Below are 23,592 nucleotides of genomic sequence, written 5' to 3'. Positions count from 1 at the left end.
AGTCACTTACCAAGCACTCAGTTACAGTAAAATGTCAGTTATATTACCTGCCTTCACGATGCTCACAATTTAAAGGGGGAAGATAGATGCTAACATCGTAAGTCAAGCTTTTATTTTGATGATAGAATTACAGGCAGAGGGGCAGACAATCCAAAAGTGGACGATTACTTTTGGACAGAGGCAGCTTCCCTTCCTAGTCTGTCTCTCTTTAGGGCTGAATCTGTGAATGGCAGTAAAGGAAAAAGAATGTCAAATCTATTTCTCACCATGCAAGTCATCAGTATTCCTTATGGATCCTGAGAGCTGAGCTGTCTCTGTTTTCTCCTTTCTACATGGTGCAACAAACACCTCACAAACTTTCTGCCAGGAGTTGACCCAGCTTTGCCTTCTCTAGCTTCTTTTCTTCCTATTCATCACCATCCAGCCTACACTTGATGTTGGCATATTTGCCATTGTCTCAATGTTTCACTCCTCTGGCTGACACGATCCAATATGGTCACATCTTATTCCCCTGGGTAACTCCTTCAAGTCTCAGGTATCACTTCCTGGTCTCCTTCTTCGACAACTCCCTATTCTCAACCTGTGTGAGGCAACTCCCTCTGAATGCCATAGCATCCTGTGTATACCTTCATCTTTGGACTTAATTCACTGTTGGTTTTTCTATCTGTGCCCTCCAAAACAATGAAAACCCAAGGGCCTAGTCAAAGCCTGATACAAAATGAATGCTAGATAATACTCATCAAGGAATGAATTAAGGGCCTTCCAGTTACAACAGGATGCAGGACTAGATATTCTGAGAAAGCTGCTCACTACAAGTGACTAAAAGTAACAGATTTAAGTATAAATAAAAAATTTAAAAATTATTAATGCACAGCTGGGCTGGCAAGGAAGATTCCTCAGAGACAAAAACAATAAGAAGGCACAAATCCAGAGAGGAAGTTGATGGAAGTCGATTCTAAAAGGATCTGCCAGTTTCTGGTAGTTTTGAACTTTCCATTCTGATAGCCTATACAAGCAGGGAATGGTGGATAAAGCCGATGGATTGCAAGCTGTGGAAGAAGAAGATCTGCTCATAGTGCCAGGACTCGAAGGCAAAACCCTCAGAGAAAGAATAAGCTAGGAAAAGAAGAACACTCTCAGCTCCTAGAAAACACCAAACTAAGGAGACAATAAAAAGAGGTGGTTGTCAGGGGTCACGGGGAGGTGAGGATGTGTAGGTGCAACACAGAAGACTTTTAGGGAAGTGAAACTATCCTGTATGATACTACAGTGGTGGAGATATGTTCATTACATATTTGTGAAAACCCATAGACTAGACAACACAAGAGTAAGCCTTAATGTAAGCTATGGGCTTTAGCTGATGATGTGGCAATGTAGGCTCATTAATTCTAACAAATGTACCACACTGGGCAGGACATTGACAGTGGGGGAGACTGTACATGTGCTAGGCAGAGACATATGGAAACTTCTCTATTTTCTGCTCAATTTTGCTGTGAATCTATAATTTCTCTAAAAAAATAAAATAAAATGGGATGACATAAACAAACAAGCAAAATTTAAAAATCACTCAGATCTACATAAATAATAGGGAAAACTTGCTTATCTTTGGTTGGCCATGGGTAAAGTTTGCGGGTAAAGTTTCCATTAGAGTTTCTAACAAGACTCATGAGAGATTTGGACACAATTCACTTAGTACAGACAGCTGGGAATGTCAAGTTGTCCCGAATTAGCACTGGGTCACCCCATTCCAACATCTTCTTCCTCAAGAGCAAATGTAAATTTTTCCAGGAAGTACACATCGTAACCCAGATTACAAGGAACTCCCTCTTAAATGCCAACAATCATGAAAGCATATAAGAATATCATAAAACATGAGGAAACAAGGCAACATGAAAAGGAGACAGCAGACACAAAAAAATCAGACCTATAGAAAATTCTGATAGTGCAATTATCAGACACAGGTTACAAAATAAAAAAATTTAACATGCTTATGGACATTTTTAAGGAGAATTTTGAAAGAGTAACCAAAGAACAAGTGTCATCATGTAAATTAAAAAAAAAAACAGAACTCATATAAGTGCAGATATAATTGTTTTTAGAAATTTTTAGGTGGAATAAAAAGCATATTAGATACAGCTGGGGAGAGACATTGTTAAATGAAAGTGTTGAAGAAATTATATAAAATAAAAGATAGAGAAATAAAGATATAAAAATAGTGATAACAGATTAAGAAATGTGAATTACAGAGAGAAAATAATTTTGTGAGAATTTTTCAGAAATAATTAAAAATACAAATCCTCAGACTCAGAAGTTTAATGAAAATAAAATAAAATAAAATAATAATTCATTTCTCCAAAGATCATAGATACCTACTGAACACGAACAATATATAAAAGAAGTCAGGGAGAAAAGATAAAGAACAAATTAGAATACAGCTGGCTTCTTAATGGCAACAATAGGAGTTAGAAGTCAACAGACAATTCTCTTTGAAGTGTTAAGATAACTGTCAACTCAAAGTTAATTTCACTGCAGAACTAACTTTTAAGAGCGAACATGAAATACAAATATTTTAGAAAAACAAAATACAGAAAACCAAGAGCACTCACTTCTGATGAACCTCACTAACAGAATGTCTAAAGGATATACTTTAGATAAAAAGGAAAGTGATCCTTGAAGATCCATGATCTGAGAAAAAATGCAATCAAATAAAGTAGAATGTTTTCAAGCATATCTAAATAAACTTTGACTATATCAAGTGTCTAATCTGTGAGTTAAGAAGAATAAAGCTCAAACACTTGACAACAATAGCACATAAGTCTGAAGGGGGTAATCAAAGTGTTTAAAGAGACACAAATTATTTGATAGGTGGGGATAGATACTATTTAACTTTAGGTATGCATAGTCAAAGTTAGGGTAATTACTAAAAAAAAAAAAAAAACAGAAATGGATATAAAACTTTTAAACCAGTAGAGGGAAGAGTTATAATAAGAAAAAAAAAGAGTGTGACAACTTCCAAGAAGGCAAGAGGAAAAGAGGAAGCTTTGGAAAAGCAGGACAAATAGAGATCAGAAAGTAAGATGGCAGAAATAAGTTCAATTTTATCAGTAATCTTAGTGATAGCAAATAGATGGAAGAAAGTAAAGATTATAAGATTAAAAATTAAAAATATGTTTACATTAAATATTTATAAACTTAAAGATAGAGAAAGGTGTGAAGTAAAAGAATAGAAAAAGATGTATGAGACAGATCTAACCAAATGAAAGGGGGATATTTATATCAGATAAACTACACATTAAGGCAAAAAGCATTACTACTGATAAAGATAGTCACTAAATTATGAAAAAAGATTAACTTCCCCAAAAGATCAAACAATTTTAAATGTATATTTATCTAATAAGACAGTCCAAAATAACTCAAATAGACTACAAGGTGAAATTGGCAAATTAAACTAATAAAGTAGAAGATTTAAAAAATCATTCTCTCAAGTATTTTTAAAAAATCATTGAAGAACTAGGACATTTAATAAACACATTCAAAACCACTTCATATACTCATATAGAAATTTACACTCCAGATCAAGAGAACACATGTTTTCTAAAAGAACACATGGATAATGGGTCACCAAAGTCTCATCAAATTCCAAAGAAATGGAATTAAAAGACCATTTTTTGAAAAATTACAATGCAATTGTTAGAGATTAATAAAGAAAAATGTAAAACCCTCACATATTTAGAAGTTAGTGAACAGACTTGTAAATAATTTATGACTTGAAGGAATCACATGGAAATTTAAAAATACCTAGAACTGAATGATAATGAAGATTTTCCTTATCACATTGTGGGATGCAGCCAAAGCTGTATTTAACATTTCTGTGGAAACAAGAAAGTCTGAAAAGTAAAATATCAAGCTTCAAACCTAAGAAATTACAAAAATTACAATAAAATAAGTTCAAAGAAAGTAGATTAAAGAAAATAATATAAATATCAATGAAACAGAAAATATAAAAACTATAGGCTCAACAAAGTGAAAGGTTGCTACTTGAAAAAAAACAGTAAAATAAACTTCTGATAAACTTTATTAAATGATGAAATTTGAATTTCTTCTTTCTTAACGAAGAAGAAATCCCAACACCATTAGAGATGCGAATAGGGAGAGAGATGCAGACACAGCCAGAGTAAAAAAGAAAGTTACAGAAAAGTTCAACCTACTTTAAGCTATCATACTTGAAAACAGTCTTAGACAAATGAGAAAAAAAAAAAAAACAAAACATCATTCAAGAAGAAAGAGAAATAACAATAGAAGTACATGCTGGCCAGATGCGGTGAATCATGCCTGTAATCCCAGCACTTTGGGAGGCAGAGGTGGGTGGATCACAAAGTCAAGACATTGAGACCATCCGAGCCAACATGGTGAAGCCCTGTCTCTACTAAAAGTAGAAAAAGTAGCTAGGTGTGATGGTGCACGCCTGTAGTCCCAGCTACTCGGGAGGCTGAGGCAGCAGAATCGCTTGAACCCAGGATGTGGAGGTTGCAGTGAGCCAAGATTTCGCCACTGCACTCCAGCCTGGCTACAGGGTGAGACTTTGTCATTAAAAAAAAAAAAAAGTAAATACTTACAGAATTCACTACATGACAGGCACTGTCCTACATGTTTACATATATTAATTCATGAAATCCCCACAACAGCCCTATGTGCCTCATTTTGCAAATGAGGAAACTGAGGGACCATGAGGCTGAACTACTTTCTACACAGTTAGGAAGTCAGAGCTGAGACTGAACCTAGACAGGCTGCCTCCAAAACTCATTTTTTGGGCACTATGCTATACTGCATGTAGCCTTAAAAAAAAACTAACTGGTAATGAAAAATCTTCCCCCAAAGAAAATACCTTCTCATAATTTTACAAGCAAGGTCTACTACACACAAAAGGAGCAGACAATCTCAATCTAAAATAAACTTTCAAAGACTAGAAAAAGAAGAAACATTTCCCAATTCCTTTTATTAAAATTAAGTAAGAATTATATAAGAAATAAAATTACTCATAAACATAGAGGCAAATTGACCTAAACAAATTATTAGGAAATCAAAACAAGAAGTAGGTAAGCAATATAATATATTATGAGCAAGTTGGGTATACTCTAGGAATACACCCACAAGATTGGAAAAGAAATGAAAAGGTCTTACAATATTAAGCACTGGCAAGGATATGAAGCAAAGAGAACATGTATAATTCTGGTTGGAGTATGGACCGAAACCACCACTTTAGAAAACTTTGGCATTTTGTTTTGTATTTTTTGTTTACTATCCTTTTTGATTCTTTTCTCTGTTTTCCTAGCTTCTATTAAATTGATAAAGCTCTCTTCTCTAGATTTTCTCTGCTAGTTTGGAAGCGATAGATTGTATTTCTAGTCTTTTAATGAATACTTTAAATGTTAAAATAGACATCTAAACTTGCATTTCCTAAAATATATAAACTCAACTTGTGTTTCCCTTTTCTTCCCACGTACAAGAGGGCTCTTAGCACACACTAAACAATGAAATGTTGGTAATACAGAAACATGTTAAAAAGAAAATCCACCAAAGTTATGGTCAGCAGTTGGCTTAAGAATTATTAGTTTTCTATGGCTGCCATAAACATTTGTCATAAATGTAGGTATTTAAAACAAAAATTTATTATCTCACGATTCTGTAGTACAGACACCCACGATTCTGTAGTACAGAGCCACCCATGGCTCAGTGGATCCTTTTCTTAGCATTTCCCTGGACCAAAATCAAGGCATTGGAAGGGCTTACTTTTCAGAGGCTGTGGAGATGAATCCACATCCAACTGCATTGACGATGTTGACCAAATTCAGTTCTTTGGGGTTGTAAGACAGATGCCCCACTTCATTGCTAAGCATCAGTTGGGGCCACCATTAGCTCCTAGAAACTTCTTTGTGGTTCTTGCCATGGCCCCCTCCATCTCAGAGCCAATAACAACACTACAGGATTACCTTCTTGTGCTTAGAATATCTGATTTCTTTTGCTACAGTCTTTTCTGCCTCCAGCTGAGGAAAGTGCTCTGCTTTTAAGACTCTGTGTGATTACATTAGGCTCACTGAATACTCCAGGATATTCTTCCTGTCTTAAGATATGCAACCCTAACTACAGCAGTACATTATTTTTTGCCATGTAACATATTCACAGGTTTCAGGGATCAGGACATAGATATTTTTGGAGACCACTGTGTCTACCATATTAACTGTAGACATCAGGATAAGTTAGGGTGATTTTGAAAATACAAATTATCTCCAAAATCTCTTTGGTTGAACACAATGAATACTTATTTCTCACTTATAAAATGTCCTTCCAGAGCAGCTGTCATCTGTGGGGTAACTCAGTGACCCAGGCTGGGAGAAGATGCACCATCTGATGACAGAACAGTGTTTCTCAGCCTTTAATGTGCACGAGTCACCCGGGGATCTTGTTAAACTGAAGATTTTGATTCTGCAGGCCAAAGATGATACTTGTTATTTATTTCTCATAGGAACCGGGGTGATCTTGATGCTGCTGGACCCCAAACTGCTTTTTGAGAAGCAAAGTTTCGGGACACATAGGCTCGTTGGTCACTAGAGCAAGAAAGAGCGAGTTTGGGGACTCTCATGCCGGCCCTTGACTGCTTCCTCCAGAAAGTAGCATAATTCATTTAAACCCACATTTTAGAGACCAAAGCAACATATGTGGTCATGCCTAACTTCAAAAGGTTGGAGAAGTTCAATACTCCCAGATAATTGCTAGGACAAGAACACCAGAAATATTATTGAAGAGAAGTCATGTAACATGCATACATACATATACTCATTCTTATATCCCTTTGGGGGTCACCATTGTTTTTCTTTTTGCCCACCTTTCCTATATTTTTCTTCCTCAAATATTGCCTATAGTAATTATGTTAGTGAAAGTCCGTGGGTAGTAAATGCTCATCTTTGTAGATCAGGACAAGTGTATATTTTGCCTCTTCATTGATGGTTGAGGGTAGAAAATTCCACACTGACAGTGATGTTCCATTCATATTTTGAAGATATTAACTCATCTATTAGACTCTAATGTGACTGAGAAGTTTCAGCCTTTACTCTTAAGTTTCCCTCTTTTGTGGGTATTCTGTCTTTTCTCTGGTAGCTTTCACTATTTCCCCCTTACCCTAAAGTTGGAATCTCCTTCTGATGTTGGATCATGATATGTTTGGTTATGTATTCTTATTTTTCCTGTTTTGCATTTTCATTGCAATTCTAGTCTGATAACTTTTATTTTTCCTTTCTGGAATATTCTAAATGGAATCCTGCCCCCCTCATTCTCTTTGAACATTCCTATTTGATATATATTGGAAACTTTTATTCAGTCTCTGTATCACTTAAGGCTTCTTTTATAATATATATTTTGAAAATTTGGGCTGTATTTTGGGTAAAACTTCTAACTTCTATCTTCAGATTTTCACTAGTTCTCTCTTTGTGTCTTGTTTGGAATTGATCCTATCTGTGGATAAATTTTTATTTCAATGACTAGATTTTTGAATTGCAAGTTTCTAATAATTTATTTTCTTTATCCATCTATTTAATACTTTATTTCGGTCTTTACCCCCAATTTATTCTTTATTTTCAAAAGTGGTATTTCTTAATGTGTTTCTTTTCTACATAAAGTCAATTCTCATTATTTGTGTCAGTTATGTTCTAGAATATTACCATAAATACTGAATTAGCAAAATAATGAACCATTGCACTTAGGGAGAAATACAGTACCTTCGAGAGTCGCGGGTCACTGCATTTTAGTCAACTGATTGGTAGATAACCTTATTTTATGTATGTTTCTGTTTAAATACTCTTTAGAGAGATTGTTGATTCATTAACATGAAACTCATATCCAACAGCACTGTAATTCGTGCCTGAAGGAAGCTTATCTAACACACATATTTTCTCCATAAGGCACATCCCAGCTTTCTTGAGCTTAGAAACACTAGACAGCACTTCATATGTTTGGGGACTGTTCTAAACAATGAAATCACCAAAAAAGCACAAAAATAAACGTGAAAAACTTGACACTAAATAGACTGCAAAAAGGACACTTGTTTACAGTATAAGAGCTCAAACAGGAAGGCAGAGTGTCCCTTGTTCAACCACAGCTGGGAACATGCTCATTCGGCGACTCAAAGATTTCACGTTGCTTCACATGCCCTTGAATGACCACAAAAGCACTGTAAGTATTGGTTTGGGGGGTTACAAGTAAATTTTAGTGAGTAGATAAATTCACAATTGCAAGGATCCACATGAATAAAGCGGACTGACTTTATTAATTTTAGTCTTTGACAAACTGTTTCACAGAATTTTATCTGGAGTGAATGTTAATTTTGTTGGCTTTCTTGCTATTATATATATATATATATATATTTCCTGTGTTTTGGAATTTTTATTTGCAGGCTCATTTTTAGTGAAAAGATGTTTTGTTTTACTTTTGTTCTCTCTGTCCTTGCCTGTTCCAATGGTTTTATAATTATCTCCATATGGTTCACATGGCCCCCAGTCCAGAATCAGATACTGTACTAAAATGTTGGGTTTTAATCCATAATGAAGAAAATGCAAGTCCACACCCAGAGGGCAAGTATAGCTTGGTAGACTTTCAGTTCATGCTGTGGTAACTATGTCCATTAACCAGCCTCTCTTAGACCCACAATTTCAGATAAAGCTCTCACCTTAGGTAACTGGCAACCGTCTCTGTCTCTTTTAAAAGTACAGTCTTCACAACAGAGAGTCTCCTCAAAACTCCTGACATCAAGCTTTCTAACTGACTTAGGTCCTGCTTCTTCTGTAAAGGAAATTTAACCCTGATATCCTACTGGAGTCAAGCTACTGCCAATCTTTGCTTAATTCCAATCTTGGAGCCAAAAAGCCTATGAAATCAGCACTATTCACCATCTTGCATTTATGTTCCATTTTTGGCCCATGGGTATTTTTCTCTTGCTTCTGAACCTGGCTATGCCACTGGTTTTATCATTTTATATTTAATCTGTGCTTGTTGCTTGCTTGGAAAGGGGAGGATTAACGGATTGCATACAAGTCCTCTGAGCTCTTCTGTTATACTTTTGTAATTTATCTTATTCTGCATTGAACCCTATCTATATTTTTGTCTTTCTTCTCTTCCTCCCTCCAATTTTAAAACATTTGAGAGTACAGTCTTATATAAGTTCCCTTACTTTCATTTGCTCCTAAAGCAATGCTTTGCACATACTCAAAAACTATCTGGTTATACTAAATTAAATGGTAATAAGAAAGCACACATTGGTTTTCTATAAGAAACATCTTCTTGGCAATTAGAATTGTACAGACATTTGTTGGAGAATTTCTTACCTAGAAATAGCTGTGCAAAATTCAGAAGACGTCATGGGATATCATAAAGCAGGTGTTTTCAAACTTTCTTTTTGTTGTTGCATAATTATTTTTCTTCCAAAGAAATCTACATAAGATGCTAATAAATACAGTGGTTAAAAGCAGGGTTGTTGTGAATGAAATAGGGGTGGTGTGCCTAGAAATCTAGCTGCATGACTTCACTGCCCAGTCACAAAGTCAAATATAAAAAGTAGCTTGTGGCCGGGTGCGGTGGCTCAAGCCTGTAATCCCAGCACTTTGGGAGGCCGAGGCAGGTGGATCACGAGGTCAAGAGATCGAGACCAGCCTGGTCAACATGGTGAAACCTCGTCTCTACTAAAAATACAAAAAATTAGCTGGGCATGGTGGCGTGTGACTGTAATCCCAGCTACTCAGGAGGCTGAGGCAGGAGAATTGCCTGAACCCAGGAGGCGGAGGTTGCGGTGAGCCGAGATCGTGCCATTGCACTCCAGCCTGGGTTAACAAGAGCGAAACTCCGTCTCAAAAAAAAAAAAAAAAAAAAAAAAAAAGTAGCTTGAAAACAGTTTTTTTCAAAATAATGCTCTATAAGAATTGAGAAGTTTGTCTAAATTACTTCCAATATTTATAACAATTCAAACTAAATAAATCCTAGTCATATTTTAATGGGAGGAAAAAAATTAAAAAGTTATAAATTACACATTGTAAAACATAGTGATCATTTCTTTTAAAAACTTCTATTTGAGGAAGGAGGGAGTTTTTGGTAATGAATATACTGCTTAGGAAAGGGATGTTGGTATATTGTTGGATATGGGTGTTAAAGAGCTATAAAGTACATTTGCTCAGTGAAGATTTAAAGGAAAAGGAACCTAATAATGCCTTTTTAAGCGAGAGGATTGCTTGAGTCCAGGAATTTGAGGTTACAGTGAGCTATGATTGTACTTGTGCCATCCAGCCTGAGGGACAGAGCGAGACCCTGTTTCTAAAAAATAATAATAATGAAAATAATAATGCCTTTTTAGCTTTCTGTCTATGATGACCATATTTCACTCAAAATCCTTAACCGAACTGAAACCCAAACTAAACACTCTCCAACAGCCATACGCAGTTACTGCTCATAGCAAGATTAAAAAGAAAAATACAGCCAAACCTCAAATATAACCTCTTTAAATTTCACAATTTCCTCTGAAAAGGAAGGGAATGTTTCAAATGCAAAGGAAAACATAGGAAGGACAAGATTTCTAGAATTATAATACAAAAGCTCGTTAACTAATTAAATAATGGCCCTTGCTTATAGTACTCAGCACAAAGGTTTGTGAGTGATCTCTTAGAGGGAAAGACCTGCAAGTTCATGCTGCTTGGGTTTCAGCACATTTTGGTGTTAATCAAAAGATTTGATACTGCTTATCATTTCTAGGCTCATTGAAACCAGGCTGAGCACAGGCAAGTATCTGCACGTTAGCAACCTAGGCATGGCAGCTTGTTTGGTTTCATTCCATAGGGCACCCTGCCAAGGGATGAACTGCAGTAGTAAGTTTTTTCTAAATCACTCTCAAATCCCTGCTTCAAGCTTCTATCTGGTTCACTAGAGGCCAGTGTACTTTTTATGAAATTCAGAAACTAGGACTTGAGAAAGTAAATTCTGGGGAGTATTGACTTAATAAATTTATATCGTCTTGACAGGCAGAGAGGCTCAAAAGAGAGGGAATGAGAGCTGTTTTCGGCAAAGATTCTTGGATTTGCTTTTTCTGCTGTATTTAATTTTGCACATTTAAAATTCTCAGCCATTCATATACTTCTAGCCTTGAAGAATTATAATTGCTATTTGAATATCTCTTTTCTTAAGAAAAAAGCATATATTGTAAAAATGCCTGAGCGTTAAACTTTTCGAACCTCAGTTTTGCTATTTACTAAATGAGACTTAGAGTCTAGATCATCCATAAACCTCCTGGTGTTATGGGGAAATGAGCATGTGCTTTGGCATTTACCAACCTGGCAGGACCACTCCTTAGCTGTGTAATCTTAATAAGGCATTTCATGTCTTTAAATGTTCCCATTTCTTTATCTGTGAAATTAGGGTAATGCCCAGTTTTCAAGGTGGTTGTGAGGATTAAATGAGTTGGGGGTAAAAAGTCATAAGGTACAATGCCTGGCACGGGGGGGCAGACACCCAAAATATACTAGTTCTTCTCTAATTCTAATATCCTGTGAGTCTATGACTTTGCCAGGATCTCTTTGAGGTATGTAATCAGTCTTTATCTGTCATTTCAATAAGGAGAATTGTGGCAGGCAGAGGTGAAAGCTGTCTGCCTAAGCTTATGGAGCTAGCTGGGAGAGGGGACTCATATCAAGCTTTTCTCAATCTAATGAGTTTCAACCCTGTAAAAAATGATGGACTCATTCTTTCTCTTCATCAATTGAAAGTTGCGCTCCTGAATGATTTTTCTTTTCTTCAAATACACATTTAGTCATTACTGTATCACTAGTAATAGGAGTTAGGTCTAGCTGAGAGGGTCTCAGTATTACTAACAACTGATCATGGGAATATTGAGGGAAATTCTGGGTTGGCCAAGTAGGCATTCCGATTCATACTAAGAGTCAAGGAAAGGAGATGCTTGGCAGTAGCCATCAATCCACCAGACAGTAACGTGGCTGACTGCTTGTCAGTCAGCATCACACAAGTGAGCTGGAAGATGTGACTCTCCAGGCCAGGAACGCCGACTGATATCACTCAAAGGCCATTTACAACTATTGTTAAATCCCCCTTTGACAGTCTCCATGGGATGACGCTGGCTGAGAAAAAACTACAATCAATTTGGGGAAAAGTATCTCCCATGACCCTTTACGTATACCAGAAAGATGCCGCTAAGCAGAAATTAGTTTTATTAATATATTCCTTTTTATATGTTCCCCAACAATTTGGACTTTTAAAATATCACCTTGAGTGATGGACAAGAGTGAAATTGTCCTAGGCTAAGGAATTGAACTTTTCTGGAAGGAAATGTTTAATGCTGATGTGATTCTGTGGGCTGTGGTTTCACTGGGCTCTGTCTCTTTTAAGACATTTACCAAAGTAATGTGGAAGAAAGAACTAAAATTTATCGAGTACTTCCCATGTGTTTCCATTATTGCACTGATTCCTATAAACAAACATTGCAAACTAAGCATCACTATTATTTCCACTTTTAAGATTGAGGAAACTGAGGCTAAGAGAAGTTGAAGAGCTTGCCCCAAACCACAAAGTTAGTAAGTAACAGAACCCCCAAGCCTGTGTTCTTTCCACTGGTTAGTGTTCATACCAGACCCCTCCCCAGAGAATCAGAGTTGAGGCAGAGGATAAAAAATTGAGAACACATTAAGGAGAAGGGAAAGGAGAGAGAATAAGGTGGAGTAAAATGAAGACATGTCAGAAAAAGCATTAAAAAAGAAATGTGTGCTGCAGTCAAGAGAAGGCCGAGGGGAGAGGAAAAGCAGAAGGCCTAACCTACTGGGGCTGGGGGGCACCCAGTGACCTTGGCCAGCTGCCTGGCAGCAAGCACTGCAGGGAGATCTATAGCCACCAGCTCCACCAAACGAAGGAATCTGTGAATCATTAAAATAATGTTTATTTCTTTATGCCACAAATGATAAAACAGTTAGTCATAAAATATGAGGTTTTTTTTTTTTCCCAGAGTAATTGCTGCAAATATTTCCAACCATTACTCTAAACGCTCAGTGTTTAACTGGTGAAAAAGAAATGATGTGTTTTAAACTAAAGTCAACCTCCAGTTGTCCACATGGCATGCTGTATACTTGCATTTAGAGATTAATTTATTGGCAAGATACTGAAAGCTTATTTAGCCTTGATGTTATCACAGGTTGGACAGGGGCTCTGCCCTCAGAGAAACAAAGTCACTCATCATTTCTCTCTTCTGAAACCTTGTTTCCCTTTGTTATCTAATTTTATCGTTAAACAAAATAAAAGCTGTGGGTCAAATCGGAGGAATTAGGATGTTTTTGCAGATGTATTGCCTAAAGAACATCCTTTTGTTCCAGCAACTTCTCATCTCCAAGAAGGAGAAACACACAAACCACAACGTCCTATAATGAGTTTAGTCACCATCCAACATTCATCCTGGCTTTACAGTAAGTTAGACTTCATTTGGTGGATATTGATTTGTCCCCTAGGATATGATTCTGAGAATATACAGCAATTCCAACCAACTATTTGGCCAAAGAACAGCCAAGCCATGATAGTTGCCAGAGACTTGACTGTCCAGCCTAATAAACTGGGCATTGTATAGGAAGTCTGTTTTTCTAGGGTTCATCCAAAGGAAGGGCCATTTTAAGCCTGCAGTTCCGCCAGAGATGAGGTCTAACATTCTCCTCCCAGAATACCTGGAACTTATCATTTAGCAAAATAATCAGGAGAAATTACCCACGATGGCGATAGAATAAGACTGATCTTTGGAATTTCAAAGTGATCTAATTTTCATTTTTTAAAAAAACGTAGTCTTTCAGAAAGAGTACTTTGCCAGAAGAGAGGAGGAAGTTGAAGGAAGGTAGTATAACAGTTGGCTAGGGTTGCCGTAACAAAACACCACAGACTGGGTGAGCTAAACAACTGAAATTAATTTTTCTACAATTCTGGAGTCCAGGAGGACAACAGCAGGGTGTCTGCAGGGTTGGTTTCTACCGAGGCCTCTCTCGTTGGCTTGCGGAAGGCTCCCTTCTGTCTGTGTCTTCACGTCTTCTCTCTGTGTGTCAGCATCCTCATCTCTTCTTTAAAGACCACCCGTCATCTTGGTCTTTAAATGCTCTTATTTTAACTTAATTACATCTTTAAAGACCCCCAACTCCAAATATAGTCACATTTTGAGGCGTGGGGCAGGGTTAGGACTCTAACACATAACAGGGTGGGGATATAATTCAAACCGTAACAGGTAATGTGGAAGAGCAGAGCCGGCATGACTGAATCGGGTACCAGGCTGAGTGCATTTTAGACATTTTCTCACATACTCCTCAGCAGAACACTGTGAGGCGGTAGGGAATTTCTTCAATGTTTCAAAAACAAATGTAAATTCAATTATGTATAAAATTTCTTCCCACAATCTCTTCTTCTTTTTGCCTTGTGTCTTCTTTAAAATTATGCTACAAATACAGGAATATGTGTTCATTATAAAAAACTGAAACACTATAAAAGCATATAGAATAAAAAATGAAAGTCTCTCTATCTCATTCAGTCCCTCCCTGCTCTGTATTAGGTGATCAGTTGGATGTGTGTCCTTCAAGACCTTGGGATGGTGCCACACAACCAGACACATTTCAGTCTGGGGATTTTTTAAAACTGAGATCATATTATAGGTATTACTCCACAACCTGCTTTTAAAAAAAAAAACTCCTAAAAAGATAATTTGAAAGAACTCATAGGTTTGTACAAATAGATCCACCTTAATCTTTTTAATGACTGTAGTGTTCCATGCTATGAACATATCCTACCTTATTTAAGTAGTAATCCTCTATTTGTTTCCAATTTTAAAGTTACCATTAATATTAACATTCTCTGTACATATGTTAGAGGGATATTTTTATAGGTAAGAAAACTGACTTTGAGAGAGGTTAATAAATTTGTTTGAAAGCACATAACTAGTAAGTGGCAGCTCAGAACTCAGAAGAGCCCATATTCTTTCTGCTATATAACACTGCTTTAAGTCATCAGTATCCACGGGATTGAAAAGTGAAAAACACATCCTTTAAATCACTCTCCATATTCCTCCCACTTATACTTGTTTGTTTGTTTATTTATTTATTTTGAGAGAGATGTTAACTCTTGTCACCCAGGCTGGAGTATAATGGTGTGATCTCGGCTCACCATGACCTCCACCTCCTGGTTTCAAGTAATTCTCCTGGTTCAGCCTCCCAAGTAGCTGGGATTATAGGTGCCCGCCACCATATCCAGCCAATTTTTGTATTTTTAGTAGAAATGTGGTTTCATCATGTTGGCCAGGCTGGTCTCGAACTCCTGACCTCAGGTGATCCACCTGCCTTGGCCTCCCAAAGTGCTGGGATTACAGGCGTGAGCCACCACACCTGGGCACTTATACATTGTAATAGCCTTTTAGAGATTGTCCAAATGCAGAATGTATATAGACTCTATAAGATAGGAGAGCCTGGTCCCAATTTTGTTATATCAGTGCACAAATCAAGCCTTCATAAAGTGACTTGGAAAAGACACGTCCTATCTGACTTTAACATGAGAGCAGTATCTTTCTCAGGGGAGGTTACATAGTATGAGAGAAATTTCTGTTTTTCAGCTGGATGTGGCAAGAAAGACTGAAGCATGGATGGGTCTGGGGAGAAGTGCATTTCTTTGGTCCACTACTGGAAAGAGTGAGTGTGCGGCAGGGTGAAGCAGTACCTGGGTGTCCTTGGAAGTCCTCTCTAGTAGGTGGGGAATTTGGCACATTTATTAGGAAGAAACCAACATCCTTGCCACTGGGATTTATTTCTCCCTTAAGAATCTTCCTACTTCAGGTTAAGAAATCCCTCTCCTGCCTTGTATATATTTCATCTGAGATTGGCAGTCAGAGCCTGGGAGAAGAGAAATGCACAGAAAGGGTAGACAGAGGTCCCGAGTCTTCTTTCAACCTTCTGCTCTTCTGAAGCTCATCACCCGAGCAAGAGGCTAAGAATGTCTCTTATGAAATAACATCTAGGGGTAAGTTCAGACTCTTCGGCACAGATAAATAGCCCACTTCTTTCCCCACAATATACTTTGTACTGCACCTGACAAAATGACCCACAGGTCCCCAAATAAGCTGGGCGGCTTCATGCCTCACCTTCCACACATACTAAGGACGTTTAAATGTCACCTCAGAGAGAAATTCCTGACCACCTCATGTAGGGCACGCACCATCCCCGTGCCACTCTCTATCCCATTACCCTGCTTGATTTCTTTTATAATCATTCACTATTGTTTCTTGACGTTTTGGCTAAGATCAAGTGCAGCATGATTATTCACTACATGAAACTGTCATATCCTTTAAAACTTTGTTTATTATCTGCCTTCTCACATTACAATATAAGCTTCACAAGAACAGGGGCATTATCTTTCTCTGTTAATATTATACCCCAGTGCCAGAAAAAGTGCCTGGGACCTAGTAGATCCCAGTGGATACTGTTAACGCTATTTCCATTTTTCAGAAGATTCTCTCTCTCTCATTGCAGCCTAAAAAAATCCCTCTCATCTTTTAAAGCTCAGCTCAACTGTCACCTTATTTAGAATGTCATGCATTTTTTCATTCATCATAATTGTTGAATGACTACAGTGAGTTGGATCGGAGGCTCCTAATTTCTATTTACAGCAACATTAAGGTCTGGGTGATTTTTTGTGGTACTCCTAGGCCAATAGGAGTACCAAACAGTTTCATTTATTAAGCAGTTAGGGCCAAGCAACTTACTCTATTTGTGCTCTAATGACTTAATAGCCATTTGAAAAAACAGTGCATATATCTTGAGAGAAAAGTAGTATTTACTTCATTCACAAATAACACTTATTTACTAATGGGATGTGTGTGTGCCTGTACTACTCCCCAAAGCCTGGAATCAGATTGGAGAGTCCTCATTCTTGTTTCCTATTCCATGTTGCTTTTCTTACAGTACTTGCTTTTGATCAAAGCAAACCCTACTTTATGAAGCTGAGATATCACAGAAGGGAATATGGCATGATCAAATAGTTCAAAGAGTGTTCAACACATGTTAAGTCTTGCTATGTTTCCCTTGAATATTTAAAACATCCCGAGGCAGCTCTGTGAGTTTTCTGTTTTCTGGTTCACAGTGCAAGAGGCATGGTGTCAGACACTGGATGCCAGGCCCTGGGTATACAGGGTGAAAGAGTCAGACATGGTCCTTCCACGTCTTAGCACTTTGTTCTCACCTCCATACTGATAGTGCGCATCACACTTTATTTGGTTTTGTGTTTGTGTATTCGTCTTTTGTATTAGCCTCTGACTTCCCCCACGGACAGGACACCTATCTCTTTATTGATGGTGGCAACTCCTCATATCTCTAGTATAGAACAAGAGTTGGGTGTTCAATAAATGCTGTTTTAAAACTGATTGATCAAGAGAATGAATACTTGAATAAGCAAACAAATAAATGGCCCTGACAAGTAGCATCATGCCTTATTTTCAACTACTAGAATAATACGGACTAGATTACGAGAAAGTTTAGCAGCCTATTTCCAATCTTAGAGTGCCTCTTGGCTGGAAATAGTCCAGTGTGCAGGCTCAGTGACCAACTCTTCAGTTGTTATTATTTACCAGAACATGTATCTAGACTTCAGGGGTGTTTCTGTGGTCTGAATGTTGTTTCAACAGTTTCTTTCAAATTCTGACCAAGGAAGACCCATAGTAGAGTTATTGTTTCTTCCATATGTTCCATTTGACCCTTGACATAAAAAGAAGCAAATATTTCCTGACTTTGTAACACACAAAGCCCCTATGAGAAAAATGGACATATGGGCCAAATGAGAATTCACCTATGCCCACCGTTAATAACCACATGACCAACTCTGTGAATGTTGTAAATTTTCACAACCTCAATGAGAATGACTGGTTAAGATGGATGGTCAATTGTACAGCAAGGGTGAGAACTTTGCTTCCACTCCCCACATTGACTCTCTTTGCTCTGACTCTACTTTATCCCTGGCTATAAATCTTTTCACTATAGTCACGCCAGTTAGTAAACTAACATAGACATCTTCACTGATCTGCATTCAGATCCAAATCCGGTAGGGTCCAGGTATGATACTTCTTAAGAATTATAGAATTTCAGAGGTTGAAGGGACCTTTGAGATCAAATCTGTCACTGTTTGAGTGTAGAATCTGAGGCTCAAAGAAGTTATAAACTTGCCATGATCATTCTGTTCTTTCTGGCTATAATGTAGCCTTGTCTCCTGTTCCATACAACAGTGCTGGAGATTGCAACAGTGAACCGCATCAAATTGAAGATGAGGCACTGTGACTTAGGAAAAGGCATTCTATCTCTAGAACACACCCAAATCCTCCCACCGGAACCGCTCTAGTCCACGCAACCATTAGCGCCAAATACACAAACCCTTGATCTACTGCAGTGATTGCCCACCTGGAGTTTCTGCTGCTTCCCCCTGCTTGGCATCCATTCTCCAGAGTGAGCCTGCAACCAGACCTATCTCTTTCATCGTAAGTCCAGCTCTATTCTCCCCAGCTTAATATTACCCAGGACCTGCTGCTTCCTCTTCTTTTTCTTCTTCTTCTTCTTCTCCTCCTCCTCCTCCATCTTCGTTCTCCTCCTCCTCCTTCCTCCCTCCTTCTCTTTCCTCCTCCTCCTCTTCCTCCTCCTCCTCCTCCTCCTCCTCCTCCTCCTCCTCCTCCTCCTCCTCCTCCTCCTCCTCCCCCTCCTCCTCCTCCTCCTTCTTCTTCTAAATAGAGACAGGGTCTTGCTCTATCTCCCAGGCAGGAGTGCAGTGGTGTAAGCAGAGCTCACTATAGCTTTGAACTCCTGGGCTCAAGCAATCCTCCTGTCTCAGCCTCCCCAGTATCTGAGACGATAGGTGCACACCACCAGGCTAATATTTTGTTTTTGTTTTGTAGAAACAAGGTCTTGCTATGTGGCTCAGGCTAATCTCAAACTCCTGGCCTCAAGTGACCCCCCCCCCCCCAAAACAAAGGGATTACAGGTGTGAGCCATCCTACTTGGCCAACCCCCAGTAGCTTATTTTTATACTTAACATATAATGTAAGTACTTTACAATGTCCTGCATGATCTAGCTCCTGCCTACCTCTGGTTTTGATTTTTTTCTTGTCTTCCAATACTCGTCCTCTTGCCCACTAGACTTTAGGTATATTGGCTTCATGCCTTTTTTTTTTTTTTTTTTTGAGACAGAGTTTGGCTCTTGTTACCCAGGCTGGAGTGCAATGGTGCAATCTTGGCTCACCGCAACCTCCACCTGCTGGGTTCAGGCAATTCTCCTGCCTCAGCCTCCCGAGTGGTCTTTATGCTTTCTTTGACACACCAAGCTCTCTCGCACTTCACAGCCTTTGCGCTAGCTGTCCTTTCTGGATCGCTGCTCCTTGAGTATTCATATAGCTGGTTCCTTCTTGTCATTCAAATGTTACTCCTCAAGTGGATTTTCTGAACTTCCTCTCTGAACTAGCTACCAATCGCTTAATTTGTTGCATTGCACCAACTGCTATCTGGTATATTTTCTTTTAAATAATTTGCTTGCATGCTTGTTTTCCCTCATTAGAACGAAAGCTTCAGGAAAATTTGGTCTTGGTTTTATTTAATGATGAACCCCAGGACCAAGAACAACTCTTTTGCTTAATACATATTGTTGTCTTAAAAACAGTAAAATGTTGCAGTGAGCAACAAAGAACTTAATAAAGAAATTAGGAGCACTAGCAGCTACCAGAAGCAGCATGGCCTATTATGTTGCTAATTATGGTCACTGTCTCCTGAATACCAACTCATGTACACCTTAAGGATAGTGCAAAAGAAACAGTTTATAAGTAACACAACAGTTCTCTAAACACATTGGAAGTCACTTTGAAATCCCTAATTAAGATCAAGGGGTTCGAATTTGAGGATTACCATGAAGATAGGATCTAAGGAAACCTTTTTGAGAGCCTTCTTCATTTAGTCTTGTGGTAAAATCTCTGAGACATAAAAGATCTGTTTGATTGGTTTGCTAGTTCACATCGATTGTCTACCAATAGCATCTTTGTCTTTCCTTCCAGAAAGGGAGGGCCTTGCTGCTTCCTTAGAATAGAGCAGGGAACTGCAAAATAGTGAAGATTCCAGCACTATGTCCTTAGGAATGGAAACGGTCTTCTTGAACCGGCTACACAAAACATAAGAAAGTACCATCACTATGAGAACTATGCAAACATTATGGGTACTTTCTTGTATTGATAAGCTATTTATAGAGTGGTTGGCAATAAATTTTTAAAAGTCTGTGAGCTGATTTTTTTAGGAAAACAAAAAAAAATGGGAAACTGGGGAGATGCCGTCTACTCCTCCGATTACCCTGGGGAATATGAAGTCCCACAAAAAGTTATATGTGGCAGTTCTACAAAAAATAAGAAAAGAGGCTTGAATCTTTGGAGATAAAGTAGCCCTGAAGTGTCCCCAGGGATAAAAGATGAACCTGGAAATTTAGCTAAGAGACTCTCAAGTTTTTCCAAATTAAGTATCTAACAAAGCATATTTAATTGAACTGTTTTAAACTTCCTAATTTGAAAAACTGGGATGTGATCATGAAAAGATACTTTCTGAAGTTTGTGTATGTGTGTGTGTTTTGGCAATGCTGCTTCTATCATGGCTAAAAGCAAGAAAGCAAAGGTTCAAATTATTTGAAGAATCTAGATTCTCATAAAGAAAATTCAGTGTCAGTTTGATTCTACAAGCTGTAAAGATTTCGGCTCATGGAATGCTACAAATTTTAAATAATATTAGGTCAGAGTCTGATATAGTTTGGCTGTGTCCCCATCCAAATCTCATCTTAAATTGTAGTTCCCATAATAGCCCACCTGTCAAGGGAAGGACCAGGTGGAAATACTTGAGTCACAAGGGCAATTTCCCCTATACTATTCTCATGATAGTAAGTTCTTACAGGATCTGATGATTTTCTAAGGGGCTTCCCCCTTCACTCAGCTATCATTCTTCTTTCTCCTGCCACCTGTGAAGAAGGATATGTTTGCTTCCCATTCTGCCATGATTGTAAGTTTCCTAAAACCTCCCTAGCCCTGTGGAACTGTGAGTCAATTAAGTCTCTTTTCTTTTTTTCAAATCACCCACTCTTGGGCATGTCCTTATAGCAGCATAAGAATGAATTAATCCAGTAAATTGGTACCAGCAGTGGGATGCTGCTATAAGGATACTCGAAAATGTGGATGTGACCTTAGAACTGGGTGACAGGCAGAGGCTGGCACAGTTTGGAGGGCTCAGAAGAAGAAAGGAAAAATGTGGGAAAGTTTGGAACTTCCTAGATATTTGAAGGCCTCAGAAGACAAGAAGATGTGGGAAAGTTTGGAACTTCCTATAGACTTGTTGAATGGCTTTGACCAAAATGTTGATAGTGATATGGACAATAAATTCCACGCTGTGGTGGTCTCAGATGGAGAAGAGGAACTTGTTGGGAACTAGAGCAAAGGTGACTTTTGTTTATGCTTTAGCAAAGAGACTGGTGGCATTTTGCCTCTTCTCTAGAGATCTGTGGAACTTTGAACTTGAGAGATGATTTAGGGTATCTGGCAGAAGAAATTTCCAAGTGACAAAGCATTCAAGAGGAAACAGAGCATAACATTTTGACAAATGTGCAGCCTGATGATGTAATAGAAAAAAATTCTGGGAGAAATTCAAGCTTGTTGCAAAAATTTGCATGAGTAATGAGAAGCTGAATGTTAATCACCAAGACAATGGGGAAAATGTCTCCAGGGCATGTCAGAGACCTTCCTGGAAGCCCCTTCCATCTCAGGCCCCAAGCTCTAGGAGGGAAAAATAGTTTCCTGGGCCAGGTCCAGGACCTCTCTGATCTAGGTAGCCTCTGGATGAAGTTGGTACCCAGTGTCCAAGCCACTCCAGCTGTGGCTAAAAGTGGCCAAGGTACAGCTCAGACCATTGCTTTAGAGGGTACAAGCCCCAAGCCTTCGCAGTGTCCATGTGGTGGCAGTTCTGCAGGTGTGCAGAAGAATTGAGGTTTGGGAACCTCTGCCTAGACTTCAGAGGATGTACGGAAATGCCTGGATGTTCAGGCAAAAGTCTGCTGCAGGGGCGGAGCCCTAATAGAGAATCTCTGCTAAGGCTGTGCAGAAGGGAAATGTGGAATAATAAAAATGGCAATCATATTGAGGAACAAGCTTCTTCAACAGAGGGATCAGTGAGTGTGAAAGCCATAAATATGTATGTACCTTTTTGTTTCCTTTATTCCCACTTCAACCTATCACTCTAATTTCAAATGCTTTTCAAATCTGGCAGAGTGACCTTAATTTTAAGCTCTCTTGTATCTATTTAGTATTCCCTCTGGATTTAAAGCTCTTGCTGCTTCTTCTTTCTTCTTCTTCCCTCCTCCTCCTCCTCCTCCTCCTCCTCCTTTCTTTCCTCCTCCTCCTTCTTCTCCTTCTCCTTCTCCTCCTTCTCCTTCTCCTTCTCCTTCTCCTTCTCCTTCTCCTTCTTCTTCTTCTTCACAGTGTTTTGCTATGTTCCCCAGACTGGTCTCGAACTTTTGGGCTCAAGGGATCCTCCTGCCTCAGTCTCCTGAGACCGCTAATGAAGGCTTAAGCCTTCATTACTTCTTGCTCCTCATCCATTTCCTGTTCTAGTGTAACCCTTGTATGACCAAAAAATTAACCTTTCTAAATGGGAAACTGCAACATCATACTCTTACTTTAGTGACTCTGATTATTCACTGAACTAATATAAACTTTGAAGACTAGCATTCAAATCTCTTTATGGTATAACCTCAAAAACGTATTTCAATTCTTCTCTTTTATACTGCTATACTCAACTCTACTGAAACAAGTGTTCAGACATTCCTACCTCCAAAGTTGCCCATTATGTCCTCTCCACTGGATGACTGTCATCCCTTCACACCCAATATGAGCTAGTCATAGTCCTCCAAACCCTATCTCAAATCACCTTTTCCTTTAAGACCCTTTGGATTTCTCTGTTTTAACTCACAAAGAACTTTTTTCCTTTCTTATGGCATTTGTCATGTTTTGTCCTAGAGTATGGTTATGTGCAATGCACATCTGTCTTCTTTCTTTATAATCCTTATATTACAGATGTTTAAGACAGGGACCACATGTTATTTATTCGTTTACTAGTGTAGTGTCTCACACATAGTTGGCATTGAATAATATTTGTTGAACAAATAAATGAGTTTGTCAAATCTGAGTTTGATTTACTAATATTTATTTCATGATATCCCAACTGATTGCCCTTTTATCATCCCTTACTCATCCTCATGATATCTATACGTGAAAAGGCAGAAAGCAGAGAGGAAATGCAGAGCCCTTGTTTTGAAACAGTCTAGTTAGTTTCAAGCTGCTCAGATGACTAGAAGTTTATATTGAGGAACATTAAGAATACCATTTTAATCCTGCATAATCAGTACAGTATGATATAAAAACTCTCAGTGAAATACTAATTGGTTGATTTCCTGCCCAGGATATAAAACTGCTTAGCACCATTCAGTGTTAAA

General features: G+C 38.3%; 1 protein-coding gene across 4 annotated transcripts in view; it reads right to left on the bottom strand.

Annotated features, from left to right (window-relative positions):
- ADAMTSL1 (ADAMTS like 1) overlaps positions 1 to 23,592 on the bottom strand; it is a 982,413-nt gene that overhangs the window by 355,969 nt on the left and 602,852 nt on the right. The window lies entirely within an intron of this gene.

This window comes from Saimiri boliviensis, chromosome 2 (genome assembly GCF_048565385.1).
Source record: "Saimiri boliviensis isolate mSaiBol1 chromosome 2, mSaiBol1.pri, whole genome shotgun sequence".
NCBI lineage: Eukaryota > Metazoa > Chordata > Mammalia > Primates > Cebidae > Saimiri > Saimiri boliviensis.
Note: the sequence above shows the minus strand (reverse complement) of the source record. Positions and strands in the feature narration are given on the sequence as shown.